Raw genomic sequence first — 19,818 nt, forward strand, 5'->3', positions numbered from 1 at the left:
TCCAGTTTATGGTTGTACCAAAATTTATTTAACCAATTCCTGTTCTTGGACATTAAGTAGCAAAAGATTTTCATTTTTTCATTTATTAAAAATGTCATACTAAATATCTTTTGTAGAAGTCTTTGACTGAATGTCTGAACATTAAATTATAGTCTTATAGTGAAATGCTATGAAGATTTTAAGGTAGTTGATACATAACGCCAAATGAGGTTTGTACCAGCAGCAGGTTAGGAATAATGCCAAATTAGCTTTCAGAAAAAAATGTACCAGTTAGTACCACTTGGACATGGATTTAGATATGATGTTTGAAGATAGGCTCTAAAGAAGCTGCATGGAACGTTGCCGTTTGTTTTTCTGCCCCGTAGCCACTGTAGATACTACTCAGTTCAGTGGGCCAGGTTGGGGATGAAATTTATCTTTTCCATATGATAGGAAGAAAGGAAAGTCAAGTACTTTTGGTATTGGAATTTGGTGGACAGATAGAGGGGACAAAGAGCTTTTGACGTCAAACTGGGTCAGGATGTAGATTTTCCTTCTAACTTTGGAGAGTTCCCCACGAGTAAGATGATGGCAGAACTGAGAAGTGAACCATCAGCGAGTTTGAATTCTACTTAGTACCTCCTTAATGGCTATGAAAGAATCTTTGTTCTGTTCTTGCTGTATTGTTTGCACATTCAAGGAAAAGGCAGGAAATTGAATGTTATGATTTTCCAACTCTAATAAGTATTGTAGCAAAATGGAACCAGGTGGCAGGTAGGCCTTGGCAGGAAAAGACTTGGTGGGGAGATCAAGGTGAACATCTTTGGAGCAACTTATTGTTTATATTCACAGAAAAATGGAAGGACAGGATTTTGCAAGAAATATTAAGACAATGGAAGACTTTTTTTTTTCTTTTGCCTTAAACATTCTCCTCCACATAACCGTTCTGACTGCCAATATATTAATAATTAGAGTACGGTATTCCCAGAATGTCAGGTGGGTGATTCCACAGTTGGGTAGCTTTATATTTCTTTATACTTTGCTTCTTTATTATTGTTTTAAAACCATATAATTAGCTCTGAAGGGAACCATGATAAATGTACTTGTGTATGAATACAGAGACAGTATGTATTTTAAAGATCTATTTTATTGTTTCTTTCATTATAATCTAGTCACCTCAGATGACATTGGCCTGGAATTTCACCAAAAATTTCAGCTGTTAACAATAGCGTTACAATGGTATGTTCATGTAAAATCCAAATACACAGCTAGCAATAAGGCCCAGTCTTATATAGAGAAAACACTGAGGGTTGCTAGATGGGCGGGGGGGTGGGGGTAAGGGGGAAGTTGAGGGGTTTAGAAAACAGTCGGTAACCACAAGATGGCCACGGGGTTTTGAAAATTAATTTGGGGAACGTAATCAATAATGTAAAGATTTTGTAGGGTATCCGATGGACACGTGTCCCATTTGGGAGACCACCTCAGGGATGATGTAGATGCCTGATCTCTGCACTGTACACCTGAAGCTGAAGCTGAACAATAATGAATGCCAACTATAATTTTATATATATATATATATATATATATATATATATATATATATATATATATATGTATGTATGTATATATATGTATGTATATGGTTACAGGAAGCGGAGTACAGCATTAGGAATAGACACAGTGGAAATGTAATGGCTCTGTGCGATGTCAGAGGGATAGTGGATGGGGGCAGGGGTGTTCACACAGTGTGAGGGATATAAATGAATAAACGTCTAAGTATTGCTTTGTCTTGTGCACCTGAAACTAATAAAATTAAAAAAAAAATAAGGCCCAGTCTTATCAAACCTTAGAGTAGAAAGATCCATGCAAATCAAGTGTTTACACTAACGATAATGCTGCCTCTGATGGACAGTGTGTGTTACAGGATGACAATGATATTATTTTTGACTTGTTATGTATTATTTAAAAATGTTTAAACTCTTCCTCTTCATTCATTGCTCCAAACTGAGTAGAAAATCATCCATTTTTCTGTAAAGTTATATAAATTCAAATAATGAATCTATTTTCAGTTATCCAGTTATTATTTTTACCTAGCTTAGTTCCTGATTATCAGATGTCATACCTGGAAGGGTTGGCATAATGATGCCAGGCAGAAAATCTTGAGAAATGAAGACCTTTCTAGATTACTTCATCATTGGCACTATCACCACTAAAAAGGAGCTAGCTGTTGCATCAGCGACATAACCAATGACAAAAGATATATTTTTGGCTAGCTGTGTCTGTGCCAGTTTGGCCAGCGGCAAATCTCAGGATAAGATTTTTTATATAGGGGTAACTTAACAGCTTATCATTTAGAATATTCAGGCACTAAAGAATGTATATCTTCCTCTCTAAAAATTTATAATGCAAATTATATTTACTGATAAACAGTATATGCTAACAAAAGTAAAAATAGTACAAAATATTTATAGCCAATATAAATGTTGCCCTGTAGGTAAAGTTCTATGAATTAGAAAATGGTAAAACTCTGTGAATGGTCCTGCTGAATCTTTAACCTTTAGAAGTTCAGTTATAACTCAAAATCTATAGCAGTCAGAGGGGTAATTATTTGAAAACTACAGGTATAAGAAATCCAATTCTAACCCACTTCCAGGCAACACTCTGCTTCAGTGACTTAAGAACCAGAGGAAATATTCAACTCCATTTGAGACCATCAGCTGCCCAAGAATGGTAATCAGAGGTTTTGTTCACTGTGATATCTATCACACTTAGACAAGAGCTTGACACATTGGAGGTAATCAATAAATATTTGTGGAGATCATTTAATCTTCAAAATAACATTGTAAGTGGAAATTTTTAACTCCATTCTGTAGGTGAGGCAATAAAGACTTGGTAACAATAATTCTCTTGCCCAAGATCACAGAGCCAGTAAGTCTGGAGGTGATGTTCAAGACCAGTTCTGTCTGTCTCCGAATCCCCTGCTCTTTTTTCTCCATTAAAATTATACATTTAAAAAATATGAGTTAAATAATCCTTGACTCATAGACCTGTGGGAGTGCATGAGATTGAAGATCACTTATGTTGCCTCTCAATAGACTGGCACTATTTTTTGGTTGAGCCTCAAAATAAATAAAAAGGTCTTCACTGTATAAAAAAAAATGTATTTTGCTAAGTATGTTTTTTCCTGTGGCATATAAGCATTCTGAATAATAACAAACAATAAAAGCAGCTGGCATAAAGTTAGAACTTTTCAGTGATACCATGACAGTGAAGGACGGCTGGAGGTAGCTCTTTCAGCTTTGGGTTCAGAGGAAGACAAGGTGCAACTTTCCTGGTCGTCCTGGATCTGGGCTCCTGTGGTACCTGCAGCCTTCACCATGTCACCTAAGTGCCACCCCATTGAGCTCAAGTCGTATACCTGAAGTGCAAGAGCAGGAATTCGGGGCCATGTCTACCCTGGCCCTCGAGATCAGACCCATGGGTCTTCATCCACAAAAGTGGCCCAGACTGAGTGGTATCTTCTGCCTCTGCCCCATCATCAAAGCCCTCCAGGAACCAGCCAGAGACAGAGAAGCAAGAGCCGATCAAGCTCAGTGGAAACAGCACTTTTAACAAGATTGTCTGATAGATGCAGCACTTCTCTGTACAGCCAGAGAGTTTTCTGGAAGCATGAAAGAACTGGGACTGCTGAGCCTGTGGACTGCAATGTGGATGGCTGCCACCCTCATGACATCATAGGTGGCACCAACAGTGGTGGGGTGGGATGCTCAGCTACTTAAGAACTAGAGGGAAATATTTCGATAAAGAACTACAGGGGGAAATATGTCGAAAAAGGATCATTTGACAAGTAAACAAAAACAAACAAACAAACAAAAGCAAACCCTGGAATTATCTGTTTCTATTCCTCAAACTTTTTTTTTTTTTTACAATGTATTTTTTAAATTTATTGGGGTGACAATTGTTAGTAAAATTACATAGATTTCAGGTGTACAATTCTGTATTACATCATCTATAAATCCCATTGTGTGTTCACCACCCAGAGTCAGTTCTCCTTCCATCACCATATATTTGATCCCCCTTACCCTCATCTCCCACCTCCCACCCCCCTTACCCTCTGGTAACCACTAAACTATTGTCTGTGTCTATCCTCAAACTTTTTAACTTACAATTTTCTCAGACAGGTGGAGATACACTCTGGATAAACAAAAAAGAGGGTAAAATCTGGTTGCCAGAGGGGGCTCTTAAGAATTGCACTGGACTGTTTTTTGCAGTATATTGTCCATAGCACAACTGCCTAGCACCTGAGTGACTGAGGTTTGACTGTTCTTTTAAGTGCTCAATGAGATGAAGGGTTGACAGCTCAAGGAATAAACTCTTGATCTACTCTATTAAGTGCCCTAGAAAGTATGGGTCTAAGATGTAAGTAGTTATCCTATCCCAAGTGTAATCTTCCGTGGCTGCTAATTTTAACAAGACTGAATTGGGAAGATTGTGTCCAAAAGGGAAAGCCTGTATCTATCTTGAGCTTTTGCATCCTTTGTGTTTTTCTTAACAGGGTTCCAGTAGGTTCCCTCCCGGTAGCACAATTTATCACCATGAACTGACTAGCAACCCCATGGCAAAGGTCCCCCTGAAGAGGGCATCCATCCACCAGGTGGTGTCGCCTCTGCACAGAGATGCTCAGACCTGGTCTGAGGACTGGATTCAGGGAAGGACCCAGGACTTAATTACCGTTTCCCTGAAAATAAGACCTAGTCAGACAATCATCTCTAATGCATCTTTTGGAGCAAAAATTAATATAAGACCCGGTATTCTATTCCATTCTATTCTATTCTATTCTATTCTATTCTATTCTATTCTATTCTATTCTATTCTATTCTATTCTATTCTATTCTATTCTAATTCTACTCTACTCTACTCTACTCTACTCTACTCTACTCTACTCTACTCTACTCTATTCTATTCTATTCTATAAGACTTGGTCTTACATTATAGCAAAAATAAGACTGGGTATTTTATTATGTTATATTATATTATTATATAAGATCCGGTCTTATAGTAAAGACCGGATCTTATGTTAATTTTTACTCTGATATATATATATATCAGATATATATATATCAGAGCCTTTAATAGCAAACATATATATGTATATGTATACACACACACACATATATATCTCCACAAATATAAAGTGCCTAGGGCCTACAATAGTAAAATGTCATAATGTAGCCCTGTCATATGTTACCTGATTTAAAAATAAAAATATTTTCTTAATTCACATTTTTCTTAAATAAATGTATTTAAATGATCATAAAATGGAATATCACTTGTCATAAATAGAAGATAACCACAAAAACAAATACAGTGAAAAATGAACTGCTCTTAATAAGGGTTTGCTAGATATGTTTGCTGTTAAAGGCTCTGATTCTGAGGTCTGCTCTATATATTAAGCAGAAATGTTAGCAAATATTAGAGGGGCATTAAAGACACCCTAGCATGAAATAGAGACTCTCCTAAATGGAATCAGAAAGACTGAAAGATAATTGGGAGGGAATTACCTTTTCATTATGTGATTCAATATTATTTAATGCCAGGTCCCTGTGCTACATAAGTTATCTTGCATGCCATCAGGGCTACACAGCCTATGTGCTGGAACAGATTAGCTATAAATTGTAGTTGTACTTTCTAACGGCTGAATTATTTGATTTATGAACAGATGTTCTTTTGCCAGAAAAATGGAGAGACAGATGAGTAGGAAGTTTAGGTATTGATGGAGGAATTTTGTGGGATTTAACGGGACTAAAGAAATAGATTTACACTCCAAGAAGGATCTGGACTTGCTATTGGGAAAAACATTTTGATTATTATTATTATATATATATTTTTAAGGAGGGCACAGCTCACAGTTGCCCATGTGGGGATTGAACCGGCAACCTTGGTGTTATTAGCAGCTATGCTACTGAGCTAGCAACTGAGCTAACTGGCAACTGAGCTAACTGGGCACCCCCAACATTTTGATTATTTTTGATGGCACTCAGTAGCCTATCAAGTAAAGGGAAATTTTAGAATAAACTTTGCTGTGGAATAAATAGAAGAATGTAAACTATGCTGTGTGATCGTATGAATTCAGACATGAAGTCCCTGGTAAGGTATGAAATCACTCAGATAGAGTGGGATGAATTAGGGGACCACTCCAGTTTATTTTCGAGCCCTAGAATCTATTGCTGTAATCAGCATGCACATTACAAAAAATAATAAACAAGATTTGAAGACTATATTTCACTGCTATTTCTCTGTTTTTTCTCCTCTCTTCAGAATGTTTTTTAACTAGGAGAGTACTTGCTCCCGCACCCTATGAACACCAGATACAAATAGTTTTCTGCCTTGGAAGCAAAACCAGCTTTTAAATGTGAGGTGTGCGAGCCCAGCCCCCGCCTAGCTGGACAATAAGAGAGCTGGCCACCCCATGTCTCCTTATTTGTATCTGTGGGACACAGGCAGAACTCTGGATGTGTTCTCCCAGGAATGTGTGCATGAAATCACCAGGTGAGCTTGTTAAAAATGAGATCGCTGGGCCTCGCTCCTGGGGCATCTGGCTTCCTGGCTGTGTAGTGTTCATGGTAATCCCCATATAGGTAGACAACATGTTTGTCAGGATATCTAGGTTTTCTCATATCCCTATGACAACTTTTGATCATAAATAAAAAGTTGAAGGATGGCTGTGTGCATGTGCGTGTGTGTGCCCATGGGGCACCCAGCACCTGCATTCTTGTGGGCATCCAGGCTGCAGGCAGGGCTAGAGATGTGACCAGACTTGCCTGGGAGGATGCGGTGAGGGAGAGTCCCTATGATGTCCTGACAAGTTTACAGGTGTATTGCAAATAAAAATAACACGGAAAACGGCTCTAGGATACACAAAGATGTACGCTCCAGATTGCAACGTGAATCTTTTGTTTGCTTATTTTCCCTCCCCTCAACACCCTCTAGAATGACAGAAGATGAAAAAAGAGAAAATTTTATTCTGTAATAAGGCAAGAAGGAATTTCCAAGTTTGAAGATAAAGCCCATTATATTTGCAAAACATGATCTAAAACGATAAGAAGGGTGGTGTCAGAAAAACTGGCAACGATTACAAAACGCTGACTGCTCCCAACTTTTGCAAAGCTTCTGGGCTCCCCAAGTCACTCAAATTCAAATGTTTAATGAATGCAGGGAACACACTGGGTCGGAGCATGCACAGAACTGGGCTGGGTCTTCCCCTGAGGTGACCTTAAATTCAGTTAGTGGATGTGGGGAGGTGGCAATGACATTCCGGGCAGCTTGGAGACAAAAGTGATGTAAGCTTTAAAAAAACCAAAATTTTTAACTCTGAAAACCTGACCAAATGTTTTATCATGCCACCAGAAACTATTATTATTAATTTTACTAATTGTTCAGCTCAAACTTCGTTACCCTTCCTCATTCTCTTCATAGTAGAGATATTTCAGTGCTGTGAATGACTGAGCACTGCCGTGTTAACCCCTCCAGTTTCTAATTCTCCAGAAGTCAAGTGGAACTATCTGCCATGGACCTCCCTCACCTAAGGGCTGAGGTGCTGGTTTTAGGGAGGCAATGCCTGTGTAATATGACACAGAATCTCCCCAGAAACTGCTAGAGCCTCTTTGGTTGTGCCTTTTTGGTGTGGTGTTGGATACCTGCTCCTGCTGGCTGTCACATCAGTCTGTGATGCTCTTCCAAGGGCATCTCAGAATCAGGTTAGACACAGGACCCAGGGTCAGAAACTTAGATTCACATGGAACCAATATTTATGGAGTGCCAGTATGTTCCTGATGCTTCAAAAATTCTACATGGGCTCAGTACAAAATTTGGGACTCATCCAGATCTAACATTAGTCCCAAACTCTTAGGCTACGGTTTTAATAATTAGGCCCAATAAACAAAATAGGGATATGCATTAAACCAAGACATGCATCTCTTTGCAACTAAGAGCGAATGAGACATCACAGAAACAATCACACTAGGTCATTGGTATCACTTTACGGGCTATTATTTTTGTGTTTAAAAAGCATTTTTAACATTACTCGAGGGCAGTTAATACCTCTTGCTGAATCTTCCTAATGAAGGTATCACAAGGTGCTAAGGGTCTGTGGCATTATTGGGGGGCTCCAGTGTGGTGCCTCCTTTATTGTCCAGCAGGCTGTAGGTCATGAAAAGGAATTATTTTTGTGCATCTACCTTACCCTTTAACTCACCCTTTGACTCACATGGTACCTTAAAGGGTAACAGCGACGTCAATGTGATCTAATATTCACTTCTTCCATGAACATTTCACAATTCGTATTTGTGATTCTCACACAATAGTACCTCTCATTACTGTCCTTAGACAATCAAACAATCACATATATGTAGATATATGTAAATGTAAAGACCTATGATGGTGCAATGGCTGGAGTGATCAAGGGAGAACTTCACTCAATAGGAGACATTTGAACTAGGTTTTTAAGTGCGACTAGGGCTTCACAAGCAGAAGAAAGCGTGAAGGCAGAAGTCATTCACAAGGCGAAGAAGAATGAAAAGTATGTAAAGGCACCACCAAGGCGACTGTCACTGTTTTAGGACATGAAGGAGCATGAGGAATGAAGTTCGGACACGTGAGGTAGGCATAAGCTAAATCATGGCGGGCTTTCATATGAGCTTTGTCCTGTGGGAAGCAGACATATCCGTACAGATTTAAACTCCTTCCACGGAGTGCAAGGTCTACAGAGGTAGGAGAAACATTTGAATATTAATAATAGAAAGAGAACGCTGGAGCCAGTGTGGAAGCTGGATTAGAGAGAAGAGAGATTTATCTACCAACATGTCCCCCTCTCTTTCTTTCCTTCCGGGCTACTTGCTTTTTCCTCAAGGAAGGGACTTGATTCTCTCCATGACTTTCATTTAGCCTCCTCTGCCCTACCTCTCTGTAGCCTCCTCACCTACAATTTCCCCCTTTCTACTCTTTTCTCTTTTACTTTAATAATTACCATAGTGCTGAAAACAACACAGGGAAAAGAACAAAAAAGAAAGCTAGTCTTTAATTTTGGCAAATATGTATTTGACAGGTAAACATGTAAATAGGACTGCTTTCATCCCTCTGTGTTTTATGTTGCTTCCTCCATTATTAATTTATGTCCATAAATACTGAATACATAGTACTAATAGCTATCGTTTACTGAGCTCCTAATATATGCTCAGTTTTATACTAGACATTGTCCGCCAGTATCATGTTTAATTCTCATAGCAACTCTAATGAAATAGTTATTTTCACCTTCATTTTATAAATGAGGAAACGCAGGAACAGAGTGATTAATTTGTCAGAGGTCATGTAGAACTAGTAAGTGGTGCAGCCAGCATTAGACCTCAGATCTATCTGACTCCAAAAACCTGTGCTTTTCCTGCTTGAGACACACTGATTCCCATGCTGGTTCATGAGGTCGTTCATTCGTTCATTCATTCAATTTACACTCATTGTATTTCTACTATGTGTTACTCATAACTCCAGGTACTTAAAATATATCCCACATCACAGCAGACAAAGATCTGTGCCTCCAATAGGTTGCTGTTCTTGGGAACACAAATTTGAAGTCTCTGACCTCAGAAAAGACCAAATTCATTAGGATTGCATGAAGATTACATGAGATCCCACAGTAAAAGTGGCTTGTACAAGTACATGCAAAAAATAATTCAAGTTATTTTGTGATATCTCCTAGTTATGACAAATTGCTAAATAATACTGTCTAATATTTACTGCATGCCAGGAACTATAGTAAGTACTTTACATGGATTAAAACTCATTTACATCTCACAATAATCCTTCGAGGTGTATATTATTACCAATTTCATTTATAAAAGTTGAGGCACAGAAGTTAAGAAAACTGCTCAAAGTTACTAACTGGAAGGTGATGAATTCAAGCTTAGACTCGGGTAGTTTGCCTTCTGAGCCCACCTTTTAACCACGGTGCTATACTGCCTCTGGAAGACCTGAGGATAGGGGAGTAGCCAGTGTTATCAGGAAAGGTAACTCTTGGTCTTATGGGCTGAGAGAAGGATCCTGGGACCTTCTCTTACCCACACCATTCACCCTGGGAAGATTCCCAGGGCTGAGGGATGAATGGCCTCTACATTCAAGGTTAAAATGAAGACTATCTGACCAAACTTTACACTCATACTTTGGGTACCAAGGGCCTCAAGGAGGTAGAGGGGCAGGAGTGAGAATAACACCGATCCACTGACATAGAGAGCTGTGTTCTACTTGTGCTACCTTTCTTGTCTTTATTTGGCTTACTCTCCTTAAAAGCATTTTTGAAAGTGTTGTAGGGGGTGGGTTGAAGAATGACGCAAGGGAAAGCAATGGGGGATATGGTAGAGAGACAAAGGCAAAAGGAAATTCAACTGTTCCTATAGTCCATACAATTGAAAGCTTTCTTAAAGATCATGGCACACTGATAAGTTTAGGGAGCAAGTATAGAAACACAAAGTTCATTTTTAGGAGCACTCTGAAATTAAAAAAGAAACTTAAAAAATAAGAAACTAGGATTTTAATGTATATGCTGTTCAAAAGTTATTTTGAGCTCAATTGATTCCACTCACCCATATATATCAGCCTCCTCCAATGGCAGGGTATTCCTCTAAAAATACATGATGGCCATTTGGTTCCTTTCTCTAAAACTGTCTCACTATCTTCAAAACAAAGTCCAAGTTTTTTAGCATTGCCTTTAAAGACTCATACTATCTGATTCAGCCTACTTTTCTAGATTAATCTTACACATGTTGTACTGGCAACTGTCACTGTGCCACCAAAAGGCCTTACATGTTCATGCCTTTGCTCACGCTCTTCTCTCTTACTGGAATCCCCTGAGATCTGAGACCTTCTCTTTAGTACATATTTATGGCAGTGACATTTTCAGCTCATCAAAGAATCATCCCTCACAGTGCTCTACACCTTTGCAATTAGGCAGGCCACTGTGAATGGTCTGTTATAGAAGAAGTGATACATACTTCTAGACGAAGGGTGTCAAAACTGCGGCCTGCGGGCCAACTGCGGTCCGCAATCCATTGTTAATTGGCCTGCAGCAAATTCCAAAAATATATTTAGTTTACTTAAATAAACCAGGAGAGGCAATACGTACTTCACCTTGAGTGAGTGGCCCAGCTATTTGTGTATTTTACCACATATGGCCCTTGGTAAAAAATGTTGAAAAAAGTTTGGACACCCCTGTTCTAGACCAATACATTTCAAAGCTGGTGTGAATTGACTTCCTTTGCCACAGTCACCTGGAAGCTATGTGTTGAAATGACGAAGCTACAAGATGGAAACCTCCTGCATCCCTGAGTCACCACCTGGAAAGGAGCTGCAGTCAACTGGGCTGAAGTCAACTGGATCTCAGCCAACATGGTGGAATGAGAAATAAACCTTTGTGGGCTTAATTCATTAAGATGTTAGGGTCAGACGTCATCAAAATGGCAGCGTGAGGAGAGCCTCTGGAAATTTCCCCTGGAATGTACAACAAATTCAACAACTATAACTCTACAAAGGACTCCCTGCACAGCAGACAGGCAAGATGAAGAGGCTCACTACTGAATTCACCTAAAGGTGGGAAAATTGCGCGAGCAGGGGAGGAGGGAAGGGAGAAGAGGGGATACGGAGCCGCATGGGCACAGGATGCAGACCTGGCTCAGTGCTCCGAGCTCGCTGCATCCCGGAACTACCGCAGCTGCGGGAGAGGGAAGAACTCGGACTGCTAGGGCTCCGCTTATGGCCCACAGGGCTGAGGGGACAGCATACAACACGGCTGAACCCAACACTCACGGCAGAGACCTTGCAGCAAAGACTGAGGGAAGAAGGCTGCAAACGGTGGTTTAAGCCCTCACTGCTGCAGAGAATGGAAGCCTTAGGCACTGAGACTAGCCGCCCCCTCCCTACCCTCCCAGAGCTCACCCCGCCCCCACCTGCCTGGTGCTAGAAGTGGAACTGTAGCAGTGTCAGATCAACAGAAAAGAATATTTGCAGTTCTGAGAACTGTGGCCTACAGACACAGATTCGCAGCCCAACTAGTTCCGGCAAAGGGGAGGGAGCTGTGGAGACAGGACTGGCTGTGGTGGTGGTCGCCGCCATTGCTCTAGGCCACCTCTCACAACCCACCCTGCTCCTGGCCCCACCTATCTGGGCAGATCCCTGCAGGAGTAAACAGAGCTGCTGAAACACACGGGCTCTGAATCTGGTGCAGGAAGAGCTTTGGAACTTAAAAAGCTCTCCGCATCCCCACAGGGACGCGGCACCCTCTGACCCAGGCGAACTATTAACAGAGGAGAAGCCTGCTTTCCAGGGAATCCCCCCATTGTGTGAGAAGCTGGAATAGTGCAGAGAAAACATAACACTACAGTGTAAGAGAGAAAAAAAAGGCTGCAGTTGGAGAGAAAATAAAACATTCTACCAACACGTACTGGAAAACAAAAGAAAGACCTCTTCCTATCAACCTGTTGCAGAATCCACTCCTGTGATGTCTAAGAAGAGAAATAATAAATCATTCATTGCCATGAATAACCAAGGCAACGAGACAGCTCAGAAGGAAAGTGAAAAGTCTCCAGAAAATGAACTTAAAGATATGGAACTATGTGACTTAAATGACAGAGAATTCAAGATTGCAGTTCTGAAAAAAACTCAACGAGATTCAAGAAAACACAGAAAGGCAGTTTAATGAACTCAGAAACACAATCAAAGAAAAACATGAACATTTTACCAAAGAGATTGAAATTTTAATAAAGAACCAAATAGAATTTCTGAAGATTAAGAACTCAATAGAAGAAATGAAGAATGAAATAGCCAGCTTAGGTAGTAGAGTTGACCAGATGGAGGAAAGAATCAGTGACATCGAAGAAAGAAACCTGGAAATGACACCGGTGGAAGAAGAAAGAGACTTGAGACTTAAAAGAAATGAAAGAACTCTACAAGAACTTCCTGACTCCATCAGAAAGAGCAATATAAGAATAATAGGCATAACAGAAGGAGAAGAAAGAGAGAAGGGAACAAAGTATATTCAAACAAATAGTTGATGAGAACTTCCCAAACTTGTGGAAAGGACTGGATCCTCGAATCCAAGAAGCAAATAGAACACCTAATTACCTCAACCCAACAGGCCTTCTCCAAGGCACATTGTATTGAAGCTGTCAAAAATCGACAAAGAAAGAATCCTTAAAGCAGCTAGGGAAAAGAAGATGGTAACCTACAAAGGAAAGCCCATTAGACTATCATCAGATTTTTCAGCAGAAACTCTACAAGCCAGGAGGGAGTGGAACCAAATATTCAAACTATTGAAAGAGAGAAATTATGAGCCAAGAATAATATATCCAGCAAAGATATCCTTTAGATATGAAGGAGGAATAAAGACCTTTCCAGACATACAGGGAATTTTCTAATACAGGACCTGCACTACAAGAAATACTAAAGGAGGCTATTTGATTACCATCAACAGGGACAATTTGTGGCAACCAAAACATAAAAAGGGGGAGAATAAAGGCCTGAACCAGAATATGGGAATGGAGAAGGTAAGCATGCTGAAGAAAATGGAATATTCTAAGTATCAAACTTTCTTTTACATAAACTTAATGGTAACCACTCTAAAAAAACAACAACACAGAACTGAAATATATACTGTAATAAAAGAGGAAACAGAGGGAAACATCACAGAATACCACCACACAGAAATAATAGACAACAACAAAAAGGCAAAGAAACAATGGACACACAGCCTTACCAGAAAACTGAAGATAGAATGACAGGAAATCCTCAGATATCAATAATCACCCTAAATGTAAATAGACTGAACTCACCAATAAAAAGGCACAGAGTAGCAGATTGGATCAAAAAACTAAACCCAACCATATGCTGTCTCCAAGAGACACATCTTAGCTACAAGGACAAGCATAGACTCAAAGTGAAAGGGTGGAAACTGACACTCCAAGCAAATGGTATCCAGAGAAAATCAGGTGTAGCCATACTGATAGCAGATGAAACAGACTTCAGACTGAAAAAGGTAACAGGAGACAAAGATGGACATTTCATAATGGTAAAGGGGACTATACAACAAGAAGACATAACAGTCATCAATATTTACTCCCCCAATCAGGGAGCACCGAAATATATCAAGCAACTACTAATGGAACTAAAGGGAGAAATTGACCAAAACACAATTATACTAGGGGACTTAAATACATTATTGACAGCTATGGATAGGTCACCCAAACAGAAAATAACGAAATAGCAGCCCTAAATGACACATTAGATGAAATGGACATAATTAACATTATAGAGCACTTCATCCTAAAACATCAGACTATACATTTTTTTCTAATGTACATGGAACATTCTCGCAGGTAGAGCATATATTGGGTCATAAAACTAGCCTCAGCAAATTTAAGAAGACTGAAATCATACCAAGCATATTCTCTGATCACAAGGCTTTGAAATTGGATATCAACTATAAAAAGAAAGCAGGAAAAACCATAAATACATGGAGATTAAACAACATACTTTAAAGAACAACTGGGTCACAGAAGAAATTAGAGGAGAGATCAAAAGATACATAGAAACAAATGACAGTGAAAATATATCCTACCAAAATTTTTGGGATGCAGTGAAAGCGGTTTTAAGAGGGAAATTTATATCATTACAGGCCTATCTCAAGAAACAAGAAAAATCCCAAATAAACAATCGCATGTTACACCTTAAAGAATGAGAAAAAGAAGAACAAATGAAACCCAAGGTCAGCAGAAGAAAGGAAATAATAAAAATCAGAGCAGACCTAAATGAAATAGAGAACAAAAAGACAATAGAAAAAATTAATGTGACAAAGAGCTGGTTCTTTGAAAAGATTAACAAAATTGAGAAACCCTTGCTTAGACTCACTAAGATAAAAAGAGAGAAGACACTAATAAACAAAATCAGAAATGAAAAAGGGGAAGTTATTACAGATGCCACGGAAATACAAAGGATCATCCAAGAATACTATGAAGGACTATGTGCCACCAAATTCAATAACCTAGAAGAAATGGACAAGTTCTTAGAAACATATACCCTTCCTAGGCTGAACCATGAAGAACTGGAAAATCTAAACAGACCGATCACCAGTAACGAAATTGAATCAGTCATCCAAAACCTTCCCAAAAGCAAAAGTCCGGGACCAGATGGCTTCACTAGTGAATTCTACTAAACCTTCAAAGAGGATCTAATACCAATCCTGCTCAAACTCTTCCATAAAATTGAAGAAGAGACAGTACTCCTCAACTCATTTTATGAGGCCAACATTACCCTGATACCAAAACCTGGTAAGGACAACACACAAAAAGCAAACTACAGACCAATATCTCTGATGAATACAGATGCAAAAATCCTAAACAAAATTCTAGCAAATCGAGTGCAACAATGCATTAAAAAGATTATTCATCACGACCAAGTAGGGTTCATCCCAGGGGAACAAGGATGGTGCAACATATGCAAATCCATCAATGTGATACATCACATAAACAAAATAAAGGACAAAAACTACATGATTATATCAATTGATGCAGAAAAAGTACTTGACAGGATACAACATCCATTTATGATTAAAACACTTAATAAAATAGGTATAGAAGGAAAATACCTTAACAAAATAAAGGTCATATATGACAAACCCTTAGCTAATCTCATAATTAACGGTGAAAAACTGAAGCCCTTTGCTCTACATTCAGGAACACGACAGGGCTGTCCCCGATCACCTTTGCTTTTCAACATAGTGTTGGAAGTCCTCGCCAGAGCAATCAGGCAAGAGAAAGAACTAAAAGGCATCCAAATTGGGAATGAAGAAGTTAAATTGTCACTCTTTGCAGATGACATGATGCTATATATAGGAAACCCTAAAGACTCCACCAAAAAGCTATTAGAAACAATCAATAAATAAAGTTGCCGGCTACAAAATCAACGTACAAAAGTCCACTGCATTCCTATATACTAACAATGAAATCTCAGAAAAGAAAGAAAGGAAAAAAACAAAACAAAAAACAATTCCTTTTGCAATTGAAGCTAAAAGAATAAAATACCTAGGAATAAACTAACCAAGGATGTGAAAGACCTATATGCTGAAAACTATAAGCCATTTTTAAAAGAAATTGAAGAAGACACAAAGAAATGGAAAGACATTCCGTGCTCATGGATTGGAAGAATCAACATAGTTAAAGGGCCATATTACCCAAAGCAATATACAGATTTAATGCAATCCCCATCAAAATCCCAATGGCATTTTTTAAAGAAATAGAACAAAAAATCATCAGATTTGTTTGGAACCACAAAAGACCCCGAATAGCCAAAGCAATCTTAAGAAAAAAGAACAATACTGGAGGTATCACACTCCCTGACTTTCGCTTGTACTACAGGGCTACAATAATCAATACAGCAGGGTATTGGCAGAAAAACAGACACATAGACCAATGGAATAGAACTGAGAACCCAGAAATAAAACCATATAAATATGGACAGATAATTTTTGACGATCAAGCCAAAAACATACAATAGAGAAAAGACAGCCTCTTCAATACATGGTGCTGGGAGAATTGGAAAGCCACGTGCAAAAGAATGAAACTGGACTGCTATCTGTCACCATGTACCAAAATTAACTCAAAATGGATCAAAGACCTAAACATAAGACCTGAAACAATAAACTGCATAGAAGAAAACATAGGTACTAAACTTATGGACCTTGGGTTCAAAGAGCATTTTATGAATTTGACTCCAAAGGCAAGGGAAGTAAAAGCTAAAATAAATGAATGGGACTATATCAAACTTAAAAGTTTCTGTACAGCAAAAGAAACCATAGACAAAATAAAGAGGCAACCAACTGAATGGGAGAAGATTTTTGCAAACAGTGCCTCCTATAAGGGGCTAATATCCAAAATACACAAGGAACTCATGCAACTCAACAACAAAAGAACAAATAACCCAGGTGAAAAATGGGCAGAAGACCTGAAGAGACATTTCGCCAAAGAGGACATACAAATGGCAAATAGACATATGAAAAAATGCTCAACATCACTAATCATCAGAGAAATGCAAATAAAAACCACAATGAGATATCACCTCACCCCAGTTAGAATGGCTATCATCAACAAGACAAATAGTAACAAGTGTTGGAGAGCCTGTGGAGAAAAAGGAACCCTCATACACTGTTGGTGGGAATGAAGATTGGTGCAGCCACTATGGAAGGCAGTGTGGAGGTTCCTCAAAAAATTACGAATAGAATTACCATATGACCCAGCAATCCCTCTCCTGGGTATCTATCCAAAAAATCTGAAAACATTTGTACATAAAGACACGTGTGCTCCAATGTTTATTGCAGCTTTGTTTATGATGGCCAAGACATGGAAACAACCAAAATGTCCTTCGATAGATGAATGGATAAAGAAGTTGTGGTATGTATACATAATGGAATACCAGTTGGCAGTAAGAAAAGATGATACAGGAACATTTGTGACAACATGAATGGATCTTGAGAGTATAATGCTAAGCAAAATAAGTCAGACAGAAAAAGCAGAGAACCATATGATTTCACTGATATGTGGCATATAAACTAAAAACAACAAAAGAACAAGACAAACCAATGAGAAACAAAAACTCATAGACTCAGTTCAGTGGTTACCAGAGGGTAAGGGGGAAGGGGGGTGGGAGATGAGGGTAAGGGGGATCAAATATATGGTGATGGAAGGAAAACTGACTCTGGGTGGTGAACACACAACGGGATTTATAGAAGATGTAATACAGAATTGTATACCTGAAATCTATGTAACTTTACTAACAATTGTCACCCTAATAAACTGTAATTGAAAAAATAAAATAAATCAACAACAACAACAAAAAGGTTTTAGGGTTAATTTACTGCCTTAGAATAAGCTAGCTTATCCTGACTGGTATGCTATTCCATAAAGTCAGCTCTATCTCAGAAAGAATTAATCCTCCTTTTTTATCTGTGCTCCGACTACATATGCACACTATGGCACCTAACTGTCTCTATATATATCTACATCTAAGTGTTATAGATATAGTTAACACGTTATATGCTATAGTTAACACAAAGGAACGTGACCCTGATGCCTTGGGAGCACTACTTTCGAGCCAAGGAACAAATCTTACTGACCATTGTATGCTTAGCTCCCTGCACAGTGCAGGGAACTTAACAGGGTCTCAATAAACCTTTGTTCAAAGACCATGATAGTATAACTTTCCCTTACGTAAACCCTATTTAACTGGCAATTTAAGAGGAATATGAAATAAGTTCTTGGCTGCATTATATAAGTAAATAAAAATAATACACTCATCTTGAAAGCACAAAAAAATGTAATTCTAATTACAGAAAGGAAGGGGGCTACTTTGCCCCAAATCATATTCACATAGGACCAAGCCATCAAACACAAGCTGCATAGTCACAAAATATATAGGGGCATTGATTTTTTTGAAGTGAGAAAATAGTAACACATTTCCGTCAGCTGTTATAATTTCATTATACTCCGCTATCACAGTGTATAAGCAAATTTCAATGATCCTACAGAACCTTCTTCACTGAGTCTTCAAATGCAATGATTTCAAATGGTTTTAATTTACCTTTGTTTATGATAAAATAAATATTATTCTGATTGATTGGCAAATGTCTACTAGCAGCAGTAAGAGCAGTTATGTTTGACATGAAGACATTATAAAATCTATAACCCAAACCTTTAAAGCCCAATTTGAAATGTGAAACTTGACTTATGAGGACTAGTTATAATCCTGCTTCATGCAAAAAGCATTAGGTTAATGCTGAAGCAAAGTACTGCTGCCAAGCGTGCACAGGCATAATTAATCAGGGACATTTCAGAAACGAATCGTCTCCAAGAGGTTATTGATTTACTGTCACGACACGATTTTCTTATGGCTGTGCTAGCACTCTAGAGCGGGGATGCACTGGCATGCATTTTTCAGTGACTACGCCTTGATCTGTCCTCCTGGATTCCTGCCATCCTGCACTGACATCTGCAAACACTCATATCTGACAGCTTCATGCCTGAGTGTGGTGGCTTCCAAGTTGATTAGGATTAGTTAAGAGGGGTTTTGGACTAGTCTGAGTGTAATCGAAAGCAGAGAGCCATGAGTCTTCATAGAGTGACATGTACCCTGCAAATGACATCGTGTTAATAGAGAACGTGCCTGTGTATACACAAACGCATGCAGACACACATATGCACACATCTGTGCATTCACACATGCAAATGCATACTTGCAAACACATACCCATGCATACACACATGCAAACATATCCATGCATACACTCATATGTACACATCCACACATGCAAACATACATGTGCACACATCCAAGCACGGATACATACGCACAAACACACACACCTATACATTAATATAGGGATGGACAAGATTTCAGTTTTAATCTTGAAGTTCATCTCCATGACCTATTCAACTAAATTCTAGCTCTTACAGAAGCACTATTTTAAATACATATAAAGCAGCTATAACTTACCTCTTTTTCTCAGTAACTCCATGACATAAGGCAGTACTGTCAGGAGGAGCCCGTAAAGCACAAAGTCGTCAAATGTTCTCTCAAAGATTTACAGGGGAAAGTCCAGGGAGAAGGAAGCAATTTAGCTCATGGCTCGAGCTTTTTTTCTCTGTAGCCTCTTAAACAGAAAAGGGCACACTTTCAACATGAGGCAATACTGATGGTTGTGTGAGTGGGCAAATGGGAGAGAAGACAGGCCTCTAAGAAATGGATGACATC

At 38.9% G+C, this 19,818-nt stretch overlaps 1 protein-coding gene across 8 annotated transcripts in view; it reads right to left on the minus strand.

Moving 5' to 3' along the window:
• AIG1 (androgen induced 1) overlaps positions 1-19,818 on the minus strand; it is a 218,631-nt gene that overhangs the window by 40,478 nt on the left and 158,335 nt on the right. The gene's annotated exons all lie outside the window — the stretch shown is intronic.

Source organism: Rhinolophus sinicus, chromosome 2 (assembly GCF_057876585.1).
Source record: "Rhinolophus sinicus isolate RSI-liver-muscle chromosome 2, RSI-T2T, whole genome shotgun sequence".
In the NCBI taxonomy this organism is placed as follows: Eukaryota; Metazoa; Chordata; class Mammalia; order Chiroptera; family Rhinolophidae; genus Rhinolophus; species Rhinolophus sinicus.